At 47.0% G+C, this 14271-nt stretch overlaps 1 pseudogene; it reads right to left on the minus strand.

Moving 5' to 3' along the window:
• Window positions 1-433: 433 nt before the first annotated feature.
• LOC123836588 (U6 spliceosomal RNA) lies at window positions 434-532 on the minus strand (annotated as a pseudogene).
• Between the last annotated feature and the right edge of the window lie 13739 nt (window positions 533-14271).

Consider the following 14271-nt stretch of genomic DNA (forward strand, 5'->3'; position numbering starts at 1 on the left):
GTGAGAATTTAAGACCATTGCTGTTCCAACAAGTCTTGTGTATAGAGCTTTTTATTGCATTCATTTGCATTATTTTGTTCACTTCTCAGAACTCTGTCAATTAGCAACAGCTTGATCTTGCAGATGAGAATGGAACACAGAAAACTCACCCAAAGTCACATACTTGGAAGATGGTGGAGCCAGGACTAGACCCAGTGTTCTCTCTACTAGATCATTCTGCCTTTCAGAATTAAAGACAGATCAGACAATAAGATCATTCCAAATCTGGCACATGACAGGTTAGAGCTGGGAGGAACCCTTCTCAGTATCTTATTCAACCCCCACCTTCCTAGACATTCAGTACATGTATCTAATTAGGAAAAATGCAAATTATTTGACTGTATACCTATAAATATTATCCCTAGAAAGAAAAGGAACATTTGGTAAATGTACAAAAAATATGGGAAGAATTTGCATGTTATCCTTGTGTAAGGACCGTGTTAATCTTATCTGTATTGTTCCAGTTTTAGTATACGTGCTGCCAAGCAAGCTCCAGAATATTTTAAAATGAATATACTGCAATAGAAAATACCAAACTGTACCACATACGGTAAAGGTCAGTATTGTTTTACGAGACTTTTGTGTTGGTTGCATATATGTGTAGATATCATGGGTCATGATAGAAAATTTATTTCCTGCTGTGGATTGTGCTAACAGATGTTGGAAAGCCACTGGTATGGTAGAAAGAGCGTCGGAAAGTGGGTTCAATGACTTGACTCCAGTCCTTGCTCCGCCAACAACCACCTGCGTGAGCTTGGCCAATGAACTTGACCCGCTGGGGCTCCAATTCCTTATTATTAAAATGAGCAGGTCGAACTAGATGTTTTTGAGATCCCTTTCTCTAAGATTGTGTCATTCTGGTGATCCTCTCGTGGCCTTGATGAAACACAAAAGGCTTTCAGATGAGAAAGGTGGGTGGAGGGAAATGTCAGGAGCAGCAGGGCAAGCATAAGCCAGGTGCAGACGCCTGACTTTACCCACAACAGCTGCTGTCCTGGTGCTCATTCTTGCTGCTTGTCATCATGCTGGTAGCACCCCGAGATGCTGCTGCCACGAGGGTGTGAATGATGACCATGGTTAAATCCAAGTTGCAGCCTGTGGACGGTAGTGGAGGTGAGGACTGCCAAGCACATACACCTGGTACCACTCTTGGCACTCCTAGGTGATCAGAAGCAGTCCTCGATGACAAGCATGATAAATATTCCAAGGAGGAAGCAAAGGAAAGGCAACCGAAATAGACTAAGTTGAAACCTAGGAGCCATATTTCCTCTACAATCTATACGGCCCCGGAGTAATAAAGATTTTCCTTAGGAAAAAAAAAAAGAGGGGGGCCACTTCAGAAAATATGCAATGTGAAATGCTTAGAATAATTCCTTTTCTGGTGTAGACTGACGCTTAGTTTTCTGTAAAGAACAGGGACATGTTATCACTTTTCACTCCTTCGATGGATAAGATGCAAAGTTAATTTCATGGTGGAGAAACACCCGAGAGGTTGCTTGCTTTCCATTAATATAGAAGACGTTTTTGACACCAGCACATAGGACGTGTATATGTACACACAGACACACACACACGAGAGCTGATAAATACATTAAATGGATAAATTATTGGGCGCCTGGGTGGCTCAGTTGGTTAAGCAACTGCCTTCGGCTCAGGTCATGATCCCGGAGTCCCGGGATTGAGTCCTGCATCGGGCTCTCTGCTCAGCAGGGAGCCCGCTTCTCCCTCTGACCCTCCCCCCTCTCATGTGCTCTCTCTCTCTCTCATTCTCTCTGTCTCAAATAAATAAATAAATAAATTAAAAAAATAAAATAAATAGATAAATTATTGATTGATCCAGGGGCAGCATGCAATATGACAAGAAATGAGATGTATCTGTGTGATATGCACGCACGTGTAGAAATCGAGGGGCGTGTTTTCTTTTTTCCTCAGGTAGAAATATCATGCTAGAAAACATTTTGCCTTTGAAGAACAAAAGTACAACGGCATTCCAAAAATTGAAGGTTATAGTTTTGCACAATTGCTTATTATTCATTGTGCTTGGGAATAGGGCATGGAGAAGACAATTACCTTTCCCAGCCTGGATCTCTTTAGCATGCTTCAATTTAGTGTTACCCCCTCAGTAAGATTTAACAAGATGTGTCTGTTGGCCTGCAAAAAGAAACCTGGTCGACAAGAGCCTTGAGAGTCAGGAAGCAGATCAGAAGTAGACTTGGTTGTTGTGAAACACTGTGTACTTTTAAAGAAATAGATTAATAATGTAAGTCACTTTAGTCCTTGTGGAGGGCACTGAACTGTCAGCGCTGATGGCCCATCTGCAGCCCAGGTGCATGATGGGATAAACCCGGAACCAACCCTGCCCTGTCCCACAGATGAGCCTCTTCCAATCCCTCTAGCTGGACTGTGGAGAAAACACAGCCTGGTGGTTGTATCTCACCTTGACCGGAGCCCCGCAGGAAGCACTGCTGGACAGAGTGGGGAGGAGATGCACTTGCTAGACTCTTCTTTTTGCGTAGGTGACTGGGGAGGTATAAGAGATCAGTACCTTCCGGTCATGACCTATGGCGACGGGCACTAAAGCCATGAGCCTAATGTGGGATGTTGACGTAGCTTCTTCTGTAGTTACTCTATTTATTTCCAAATGACAAAAACAAAACAAAATCCGAAACCCAAACAAAAAATAACTCCAAAGTCCCAGCAACAGGAAAAAAAATATCCAGCCCATACTAACCGAGTGGCTGTTATTTTTGGCTGTGGGCTGGCCTGGGGAGACGCTCTTTGGCTGGCTGTCCCCATGCATGGCTGTCTGACTGGAATTTTTGTGAGCCGGGAAAGGCATGGTTATATTTGGCCTCTGGAAGGGAAGTCGCTGAGATAGAAAGGCAGCTTTGGATCATAGGGTTTGAGCCCATGCCAACGGGAGGGGAAGCAACTTCCCCATTTCCAGCTGAGGAAGCTGGTGGGACAACCAAGCTGGACCTTAGGCAGGGTTTCATGCGGAGGCCTGCAGGGGAACATAGTGCCTGACTGGACTGCCCGAGGAGCTTGGTCCAGGACAGTGAGACCAGCTGAGACGGCCCGGAGGGGCAGCTGGGCTCAGCTACAGTGCCTGCAAAGCAGGACACCCTGCCCTCTATTTTCCTTCATGTTGTCCCCCAGCGCTCAGTCTAGGTTATCTCCTGGTATTGTATTCATGGAAGTTTCCATGTCATTTACCAGTTATCATTCATATGCCCTATGTTCACTACTAGATGGTGAGTGTTTCGGTTTTACCTCATGATCCACAGAGCTTCCATACACGAGGACATTTTAAGAACCAAAACTGCCTGAGGATGCCCTCCCCCTCTACATTCTGGGTTATGTGTGTATATATATACATATACATATATGTATGTATATATATATATAAAGTTAATGATTAAATCTTCAGTTGTGGTATAAAAAGAATGACACTTGAGTCATGATAGAAAAACAAGATTGTTGTTTATGAATATACCACTAAAATATGCATTTTCTAAGGCTCATTGATTTATTTCCAATTCGAGAAACCACATAGATGTACAAAATGGTTCATTAGATATTCATTATACCTCCTTAGCTGCTTTTATTAGAAGTGCCCATGGTGCCAATGGCAAGGTTGATGTTTTCAGGGGTTGAATCAATGCTTGAAACTCATCAATTTCTCATAGGCAGTTTTGGTTTAAGGTATTTTGATGATTTTATAGAAATGTTTTATCCCATTAAAAGCTATAACTTAAACTGCGGTGCAGGGCAGGCGCACATTAGATGATAAATGACTTTGTATAAGAGATTTCAAATTTGTCAAATCTGCATTAAGGAACTATATTTGAAATTGGTTGGAAGGTTGGGTGAATTCTCCAGGTGCAAATGACATTTGTTTTATGGATCCCTCTGAAACAATTCCCCCAGAGTTTTCATTTGAATAAATCACATCCAAGTTCAGCACTCCAGAAACAGCTAGCGTGGTAGAGTGGCATTAGATGCTTTTCTGGTTCCTCCTTTTAGGGAGGAGGGCTCGATTTTCTCATCTGTAAAGGAGGTGAGCCTAGATAGCCTGGAGGTATGAATCTTTATACCCTCTCTTCATTCATTCACTCACTCATTGATTCATTCATTCATTCCACATGTATTTGTTGAGTAGGTATGGGCATGTTCTGTCACTAAAGAAATGACAATATATAAAAACCTAGACCTCATAGTCATGGAGATGATATCCTAGGAGAAAGACGGTAAACAAGATCACTTCATAGATTGGTAAGTGCCATGAAGACAGTAAAGGAGAGTACTGTAATGGTAAGTTGTTGGCAGGTGGCCCCATGCCTCTCTGAGAAAGGGTGCCTTCGGCTGAGGAGAAGCCACCAGAGCGAACATCTGGAGGAGGAGCATTCCAGGAAGAGGGACCAGCAAAGGCCATGGTGTGGCAATGCAGTAATGTGGTCAAGGAAGAGAAGGGCCTAAGTGTTTTCCTCCTGGGTCTTCTTGCCCCACCTCTAGAGCTGTGAATATTCTGCTGCATGAAAATAATGAGGCCAAGGGTGTTGTGGGACAGGTGTAGAGGGAAGCGAGAGGGAACACTGGGGCTGGGGTGGATTGCCCTGTTAAAGTAGACTAGGCTACACTACAGTCCTGAATAGCTCCACATCTCAATGCTTTTATTTTTTAAGGATTTATTTATTTATTTTAGAGGAGGGACGGAAGGGGAGGGAGACAAGCAGACTCCCCGCTGAGTGGGGAGCCTGATACAGGGCTTAATCCCAGGACCTCGAGGTCATGACCTGAGCTGAAATCAAGAGTCCAATGCTTGACCAACGGAGCCACCCAGGCGCCCCATCCACATCTGAATGCTTTAACCAAGCATGGTTTTTCCCTGCCTGTGTCATGGCCTAATTGGGTTCTGATGATGCCTCTGTCAGCAGGGAAGCAGATTCTTGCTAGCATGTGTCTCCACCATCTTGAAGTCCTTTATTTCCAGTCTTATGAATTGGGAGGGGAGAATACATAGAAGGCTGGATTGAATGTTTTAGGGCCCAGGGCTATACTGGCCACTTGACTGGAAACCAGATCCATGGCTCTAAGTGTAAAGGGAGGCTGGAGAACAGGATCTTGCTGTGTCTTGAGGGAGGAGTAGCTGAATTGGTGAACATCAAGCCAGTCTTGGCCACCGTAAAGAAAGTGGGAAAAGAGAGGATGCTCTCCCTATATCTTAAAGACCTACACAGCATATGTTCCACTGTGGCCAGGAATGCTGGCAAAGGGGCTAACATGCCTCACAACAATGACTTCTCCCCATCCCACCAGACAATACACAAAGAAGTAGGGGGCGGGGAGTCCTAATCAGACCTAGAAGGGAACTCACGTAGATGAACCCCACTTTAGGCTCAAACTCAGTCATTTCAATGCTTGTTAAGAGTCTGGAGGAGATGCCAGTTTTGATGCTAGAGACTCCTAACTCCTATTGCCTGGCCTTCATGGCTTCCTCCCGTCTGACTTCACCCCATTTAATCCAACCCTACTGCTCACACCTCAGATCATCCGCTCTTGCTAGGCTCGACTTCTTGAGGCTTCCCACTCAACAGAGAGCAGACTTCATCTCCTGTGTTCTCACTCTTATTCTCTTGCAATGCTCCTCTCTGTCAAATCCCACAGTCCTTCTTACCTTTGTGGAATCTTCCCTGCCTTCTCAGACTTCAGTGGAGTGTAATCACAAAGAGGCTGCATGTCTCTTCCATTCAAGCCTCAAGTGCTCAGGTGGGTCCCTGTTTCCCATCCTCTAGAGACATTTCATGCAGATCTTACTGCTTTCTGGATCCCTTTCAACTATTAGAAGAGCCTCAATTTTGAAAATGAGGTTTATTTTCAAGTATTACAAGTCCAGTCCAGTCTAATGTAAATCTTCAACCTCACCTCCAAATTAGAGTTACTTACCTAAGTTTAAGTTCAGGGTTGTGCAGTTGAGAAGGAGGGGTTGATTTGCTGCTTGTCCTCCCTCCACCTCATGTCCCTTTGTGCTCTTCCGGGGTCCAATAATGAAGACATTATCGGTCAGATTAGAGGAAGAGGGGCAAAAAATATATCTCACATCAAGAGTCCCTACAGGCTAATGTTGAGAGGCCACACAGTGCACTCCTTCCCAGCAGCCACCATCATCTGTTCTCTCCTGGGGTGCATTTTGGGCTACTTTGAAGAACCTCCTCTCACTAATCATATAAACCTCATCCTCCCATCCCCTTTCTCAGCTCTAGCCACTCTAGCCATCCTTCCACATCTCAGTGTTATGTTACTTCCTGCATCAGAGCCTTTGCAGTGTCATCCCTCTAGCTGGGACTCTCCCTCCCTAGCCGCTTGCCCGGGTAACTCCTAGTGATCTTTCAAATCTCAGCTCAAGCATCAATTCTCTGGACAAGCCTAACTTGAACTCTCAGCCCAGGGCAGCCTCTGATTATGCACTCCCACAGCCATTAATTAAGACGTTAATTGTGTAAACTGTTGTTTAACATCTCTCTTCCCCACTTCAATGTGGATTCTGAGAGGTGTTGATAGATGTTTGTAGAAAGAGAATTAAGTGGATTTTCCCAATGAGCTCATGAGCACTTGGACATGCCAAGCAGATAGTCGGTACTCAGTAAATATTTGTGGAACTGACATGAACATGAAGGGAGGAGCCATGCCTATTAATCTCTGGATTTGCTATATGACTGAGCACATAGTAGGATTTCAGTAAATGTCTGTTACCTAAGTGTTTTGAACAACCTCTTCAGAGTTATCTTAAATAATGGAGAATTGGCTGAAATGCATTTCTGACCTGACCTGTGCCTTATGGGTGCTTCTGAACATCAGCAGAAGAGTTGCTGTGTTATCTTTGCCAAGCCGGGCTTCTCGTCTGCTGACTTCTTATTCCATAGTTTGGGAGGAACATGTTGTAGGAAGGGGACATGGGTAATGTAATCATAGATCCAAAGAGTGACAGGTTCTAATAATTTGTCCCTTAGTTCCCTTCAGTACATTTGTGTCTCTGGCAGTCCACCCAATCCAATTATTGGAGGGATTGGACCCTCCAGCAGGGTCCCTAAGCAGGGTCCACCATATGTGCCTTCAACCTGACTTGCATGAAGACTTGTTTTATTAGTCACAACGAGTTGCAGGTGCAAAGACTGAGGGCACAACTAACTGTATGTGGAATCACCTCCTCACATACGAAATTAAACACTTGCACACTCAGAATTAGGTTCAAGTGGCTAATTGCACCCGGAAGTAGGTAATTGCAGGTGCAATTAGCTGCAAGTGCAATTTTTCACCCAAGACTAATTGCTCCCAAAGTAAGAAGATAGGGATTGAAAATTCAGTACTGAATGGGTGTGTGGTTATTGCAACCACCTGTGATTTTAATAGCCCTCTCCCTCTGACTTAGAGTGTGGTGGCCTCCCTTTGGTCTTTATGAGTAGTTAGGTTGCTTAACTTTATCTGTGTATCCTTCTGTAGCATTATGTTTTCAAGGTGAGTCTTCTTTCCCTTGCCAAGAACCTCTTTCTTCAAGACTTCAAGAATCTCTTTCTTCAAGACTTCTGGAATCCCTGGCTTTTTAAAAGACATATGTTCCTCTACAGTTCTTCTGTACCTAAAACCCCTCAGAAATAAGAAATGGTCAATAAGTTGGACAGCTTAGTGGGTGCTAACTTCCAACTTTCTTGAGGATTGTCATTTGAACATGATGAATGAAAAATTCTCCCCACTTTAAGTGAGGAAGAAATGGACCCTCCATCAAACTACCCAGAGAAGTATCTTCTCTAGCAGGTTCAATCCGACCTATCTTTTCCTAATAGCTTTTCTCCAGTGTCGGTATAGGATTCCACCCAAGAAAACAAAAACCACCATCGTTTAAAAAAAAAAAAGATTCTAAAATTAAAGCATAATTGGAAAAAAAGCAATGAATTTTAATTTAAGTTGGATTCAGTAAAACTAACCCAAACTGCTAATACCACTCCAGAAAGTCTTTTGATCATATAACATGACTGAGGTAAGAAGTTGATCACCATAGTTATCTTGACAGAGAGTATTTCATAAAGGCACTTACTTACACTGGTATTAGCAGACTGAAATGGCAAAAAAGGAACCCTGAGGTATTTCAGAGGTAACTGCAGGAAGCAGCTACCACCCCAAGAGCTGGGGAAACAGAGGCAAGAGGCTGGGTTATTAGCACCTAGAAGCTTGAAGTGTTACAGAACCTGGACTGGATTGCCCCACGGAAGAACCAAGCAGCACCCGGAGATCTTGGAGGATAGGAGGTTTATTTAATGCCTGCGAGCTCTGAGGAAAGTGATCTCCAAGGGTCTGAGCCCCGAGCACAAGCCAGGTGGGCAATTTATACACATCTACTTCCACATACTTGGCACTTTTGGCGCGTGTGCGAAGCGGGGCAGGGAGAAGAACACAGATTGGTGCGCGAGGGAAGCCGAGCAGGGAGAAGAACCCGGAAGAGCCCCGGGGGCAAGGACTGGGACTCCTTCTCTGGCTCGTCGGCCATCTTAGGACACAGATTTTTCCTTATGAGAAGGATCTTCTAGAGCTCCGATAGATCAGGCATACAGACCTCTGGTGGAAGGAGGTTGCCTAGTGGCTCACTGCCTCCGCAGCCTGGAGTGGGGACCACACAGAGCTGGGACCCGGAGCTCTGAGGAGAGGGCACTCGGCGATTCCCAGTGCCTTGAGGAGCTTAGTCGGGGGGAGAACCTGCATAGTGGGACCCAGAGCTCTGTGTAGGTCTGCCCCCCAGCTGGTACCACACTGTGGGCAACCCGTGAAACCGCAGCCCATGTTCAGAAGGGGAAAAATGCCTTCAGGGTGGGCCACAGAGCCTGGGGCTTGTGGTCTTGGGTGGGATCAAACCTGGACTTAACAGGTCTTTATATAAGATGGGGAAGTGGCAGTTGCAGAGAAGAATTTCTGGAGACGACATGAAGGAGGCCAAGTGGAGTCTGTGCAGGGTGTGTGCTTTCATGTGTGTCTTTGCTCTGGGTCCAGCATTTTCCTTTGCACGGCTTTATTTTATCAGGAAGCAAGTTGTGTGTGTGTGGGGGGGTGATGGGAGAGAGGGAGAGAGGGAGAGAGGGAGAAGGAGAGAGAATACCACCGTCAGAGTGAATAGAAGCCAGTGGTGGCCTTAAGATGGTGATCGTAGCAGGTGCCTACAGCCAGGCCGGCCCACGCGTCTGTAACAGATTCCATCCTCACGGTTCACCTGACTGATCAATATCCCTTTCCTCTTTGCTGCTAGAGTTCAGAGCTGCCTGAAGTCCACCTCCTGACTCCTGCAGAATGCTGACTCCTCTGCTCCCCTGCTTAGTCATTCCGAGGTGGGAAGGGATCCCACTTGCTAAGCTGGTGGCGGCCTCCACTGAATGCCAATCTGCCTGGGCTCTCGACCCCTTTGAACTCCCTCCGGCTGTGAAATCTGCTATTGCTTAGATCCTGTGGTGCTCAGGGGCTGGCAAGGATGCCTGGTAAGGAAGTGAGAGAGATGACAGACCAGGGGGCATGGAGGAGGGCTGGAGGACTTTGACGTGGCCTGGGCAGTGCTCCGAGGGTCCAGGGTGCTCGCTGCTGCAGGAAGGTGATGTTTACTTGGCCGCAGGGCCAGCTCCTAATGGACTGCTTCAGCCAAGCATTTCCTGTTGGCAAGGGGAGCAATCGTTCCTTTGCCCTTATCACCCTGCTTGGTGGCAACTTAGGCTTCTCAAGAGGGGACATCTTAGGAGAAGTTGGGTCACCTACCAGTAGTTTAGACTAAGAAAAATAAATTTTTGCTTCTCAGGAAAACGAATAAAACCACATGAAAGAAAGTGCTGGATATAGAGAAAATAACAGCTTTTAAAAATCTGACTAGCCTACAACAGCCGCTAAGAGCATCTGACAATGCTTTTTCCATCCCTCCCCTGTGCAGATAGTTCATTGTTCATTTCATTCATTCATTCACTGAATCTGTAAGTATTAGCTGAGTGCCTACTATTGCCAGTGCCTTGAGGTAGGACCCTCAACAAGATGGATTAAAAAATCCTAACCCCAGGGAGTTTATATTCTGAGGGGAGGAAGGTCAGCTGTCTGGTACATACAATTTCTTACCCTGTTTTCACTTGTCAGTCCATCTCATGAGCACTTGCCTTATTGTTACGTCATCTTCATACCCATTATTCTAATGACTGCTTACTTTTCCAGGTGAATGAATCAGTTCATTTACCATGTCACTATAGTCAGATAGGAGTCTCTTTCCCATTTTCATGGTTTTATTTTTTTAAAGGTTCCATTTTTTTTTAAAAAAGATTTTATTTATTTGAGAGAGAGAGAATGAGAGACAGAGAGCACGAGAGGGAAGAGGATCAGAGGGAGAAGCAGACCCCCCGCTGAGCAGGGAGCCCGATGTGGGACTCGATCCCGGGACTCCAGGATCATGACCTGAGCTGAAGGCAGTCGCTTAACCAACTGAGCCACACAGGCGCCCTAAAGGTTCCATTTTTTTTAAAGATTTATTTACTTGAGAGAAAAGGAGAGAGTGCACATGCACGCAGAGGGAGAGAGAGAATCTCAAGCAGACTCCCTGCTGAGTGTGGAGCCTGATTCGGGCTCGATCTCAGGACTCTGAAATCATGACCTGAGCCAAAACCAAGAGTCAGAAGCTCAACCAACTGAGCCAATCAGGCACCCCCCATTTTCACAGTTTTAAATCATGTTGTGATACTTGTGTAGTAGATGAAAGGTTTTTTTTTTTTCTGTGTTTTGGATATTTTCCTCCCTGGCCATATCTTTCACAGTATGTACGAGACAGGACTCTTGGTTACAAACAGCAGAGCCCAAATCTGGTCAACATAAGCAGAAAGGGAATGTATCAGAAGGTTATCCATCCAGTAGCTCACAGAATAGACAGGAGGCTGGAGAAGCAGCAGGAATGCAGGGCTGGGGCAGCAAAAGTACGGCCCAGGTCCACCCCCAGGAACAGTGGGCTAGGAGCCCACAGTGTCCCTTCTCCTGGACACAGCTTCAGGGCCTCGGTCTCTCGACTCTACCAACACAGCAAGAATCTTCATCATCCTTGAGCCTCTGTCTCACACCTTCCCTTGAGATTCCAAGTGTAGGGCAGGAGATCTGGCCTGGCCCGGCTGATCACCTGCCTGCCTCTCTTTGTCTTCAGAATGAGAGGAGGGAACAGCACATACTTCCTTGGCTGTCCTAGTAGGAGGTGGGTTTCTGCACACTGTCCCCCACTCCCCCCGCCACCGCTTCCCCAAGAGTGGTGGATCCCTGATAGGAAAAAGAAAAAATATGCACTACAAAGACATTCTCTTACTTATTCTATGTGTTTATTCTGTACTGGGGGATGGAGGGGTGGGGACCTCATTAAAAGGACTGTTCGATTTTGCCTGCCCGTGGAGGGCACAAATCATGCTCAGCAGTGCTGGGGTATGGCCGGGGGTGTTTGGCACCTCCACTGACCCTGCAGCACTCAGCCCTAGGGCCTGGAATCCCATGGGTCAAGTTCACACCGATCGGCTCCATTCTATGGATAAGGAAACTGGGGCTTGGGACGGATCTGTGGCTTCCACAGATCACACGGCCAGGAAACGTGAGACTTGAGGATAGGTCTTCCGAAACCCACTGAGGTTACTTGACTCGCGCTGCTTCCTAGCACCCGGCTGGTGACGGGTATAAGGGGTGCCTGGAGCAATCTAGGCAAAGGCCCTTTCCACAAAGGGGCCTTTGTAACAAGCCTTTCTTTGTTTCGTCACCAGACTGTTCCCTGGAGTGACTAAGGCCTGTAGTTCTTAGATACAAGGCTTGCTGGGAGTACTGGACAAGGTGCTGCAATCTGAGTTTAGACGCCGGGGTGTTGTTTGAAATGCACGAGCCAGGGCTCACCTCCTCCCACACACCTGGCCACTAGCTAGCCATGTGCTCGAATGGCCCTGCCTTGCTTGCCAGTTCCAGTTATAAAACGGCACCCTCTGGCTCGACAGGATGGGCTGCTGGTGGGACACAGGCCTATCGCCATGGCAGCGTCTTTGGTACCTGCAGACAGACCTCTGACCTGCTGCTACTGCCCAGACGAGAGAGGTCGTCACGTCCCGTGGGTCCTTCGGTGTGAGGCGGTGCGGACCTGCATCTTTCCTGCCGGTGCTCAGTGCCCTCCGGGGGTGGGGAGTAACTGCTGTCCTCTTTGTCCTAGGGGATCGTCCCCCTCAATTCCCAGGGGGCCTCGGGGGCCTGCATTAATATCCGCTTGTGTTGTCCTCTTTCCTCGGTGAGCCTGTACCTCTGTGTTAAAAGTCCGTCATCTAAAGGTGGAGAGACGAACTTGACTCTCCCTGGAACTGGGATGTTAGCCTTGCATCAGACTTGTACCTCTGGGGACCATGACGGGGCCCGGACAGCACCTCGGTCTCTGCCCTCAGAGCGCCTTTGCTGTCTCTGGGGTGGCCACCATTCAGAGGAGGAGAGAGAGAAGGTGCTTTCATTAAAGACGGTGCCTGGCTTGTTGCCTGGCCTGGCGGCTGAGCCTCTGCTGGAGGCCTTCCCCCTACCTGACCCCCTTCTCCCGAACACGCTGGTGTGCAGCTCATCTGCCTGACCAATCAAGGAAATTCAGGAGTTTAGATGGAAGTGGGATTTTGGCATCGGTAGAGTTAACATTTATAGATTCAACTATTTGTGTGAGCCCTTAAGGGCTCATGACATGAAGTGATTTTTAATCATGCTGAGACGCACATTCCCATCACACGCGGGTGGGGGAGTCACCTCACTCCCGAGAATCTGGCACCAGTGTTTCAACAGGGCTTGGGGCTCTCCATTCCTCCTCACCAAAGGCAGTCTGTGAGGGGATCTTCCCACCTTAGCAATATCTGTGGCTCTGGGCAGTCATGAGGGCCTCTGGCTGAGTCCCTTGGCACGTGTGGTGAAGGCCCTGGTGTCTCAGGCTCTCTCTTCATCACTCGCCCTGATGCCGCGTGGCCCTCCTGAGCCCTCACGCTTGGGGTCAGGCTCTCTCAGGCTCACCCCGCCTGCTCACTTCAGGGCAGGGGCACTGGCGCGGGCCTCAGGGGCAGCTCTCCTGGCTGCTGCCTGTAGTGGGGGGCTGCAGTGTCTGCTGAGAATTTAAAACCAATAATAAAATCGACTCTAAGTCAGTCTGCTTTTTATTACCCCCATGCCGGCAATTCTAAACAATGTCAGTGATAAAATACTCCTTCCCCAAAATCTTTTGTTGGTCCATGTTCTAAACAATTGCTGTGGCGACTGTTGAATTTTAGTTATATACAGTCACACAAATGTACATATATAAATATATATATATATCCTTCAAATTAGCACATTTTATTACTTGTCCTTTAATAAAGAGTCTATCCCACCTGAAAGTTCATTAGGAGAACTCGCAGGAAGAAGAGTCCGGGATGGTTTGAGTTGGCTTCAGGCATAACTTGTGTCTCCAGCGCCCCCAGGACTTAGGTTTTCCTGCTTTTAAACAACAGATAAACAATAACAGCGCAGTGATCGCAAAGCCAAGAAACAAAACCCGAGTTAATTCAGTTCTGTCCTTCCACATGACCACTTGGTGTCTTAGTGTATAAAATTGCATAAACGCCAATTAGTTCATACAGGAAATGTTTGGTTTTGAAATAGTATCTCTAAAGTTGAAGTTTATTCCTGTGATTGTTTTAAAACTAACGAATAAGGAGAATAATAGTAATGACTGTTTATTACAGGATTACCACTGAAAATAATTTTGTCCCATAGAGGAGGGCATTAAAGAGATGATCCACTCTGGGTGTCGAACACGGGAGGTCTGTCACTGCCTGGGCCAATTCAGACAACGGGAATCCCTCTAGCTAGCTGGAACAGGAGGGGAGGAATAATCAGGTATTCAGTGGCCTGTGAACACTTGGAAGCACTGGGCAAGCAGCTCCCAGGAGCGATGCTGGCTTGTGGAATTACTGTGCTCTCTGACGGGAAGGCGGTGCTCCCACCTCCCACGGCAGAGCCAGCCACGTAAAGACTCTGCCTTGCCGCTCCCCCCACCTAACTGGGCTCTAAATTGAGGTCTCATACCGGTGTATCTGATTGGCCAAACCTAATCCCGTCTGGATGGCTACCTGCAGAGGAGGACTGGAAATGGAGTGTTTCGTGTTCCAGTGTCTGCAGTATAGGATGGTGCCTGGGAGGAGCTCAGAG

This window comes from Mirounga angustirostris, unplaced genomic scaffold, assembly GCF_029215605.1.
Source record: "Mirounga angustirostris isolate CCGP_5_RB_7025 unplaced genomic scaffold, mMirAng1.0.hap1 SCAF_7, whole genome shotgun sequence".
NCBI lineage: Eukaryota > Metazoa > Chordata > Mammalia > Carnivora > Phocidae > Mirounga > Mirounga angustirostris.